The sequence below is a fragment of the Colobus angolensis genome, unplaced genomic scaffold (assembly GCF_000951035.1).
Source record: "Colobus angolensis palliatus isolate OR3802 unplaced genomic scaffold, Cang.pa_1.0 Scaffold143, whole genome shotgun sequence".
Taxonomy (NCBI): Eukaryota; Metazoa; Chordata; class Mammalia; order Primates; family Cercopithecidae; genus Colobus; species Colobus angolensis.
In genome coordinates this window covers 1517427-1517858 of record NW_012114522.1, presented here as the reverse complement: position 1 = coordinate 1517858, position 432 = coordinate 1517427, and positions in this window count along the sequence as shown.

The window sequence follows — 432 nt, the reverse complement described above, 5'->3', positions numbered from 1 at the left end:
GACCTGCTGGTGGAAAAACAGGTAGTTTCAGATCAAAGGCTGGACTAGACCACAAACCAAGGTCCCAAGTGATAAAAAAGACAAAACATGAAAACCCTTCCAGAGATGCCCAAAGCTCAGTTACTTGGGAGACAAGGACAGCTGGGGCCTGCTCCAGAGGGTGGTGAGGCAGGAGTGACCGTGACTCCAACTCAGGCTGGCCACCACCAAGAATCTAGCTGCGGGCACATCAGAGGACTTCGGAGCCTGTTCCTTCTCGCTTAGAAAAGCTACAGGTCTAGGCAAAAGAGCCGTCCACACACGCACACACACACACACACAGTCTGAGGCGTCCTGTGAGGGGGACCCCTGGTGGAAATCTGCATGACCCCGGCTGACAGCCCACCCAGGCCCAACTGCTCTCTTGGGCTGGGACCCCCCAGGCAGTAGGGC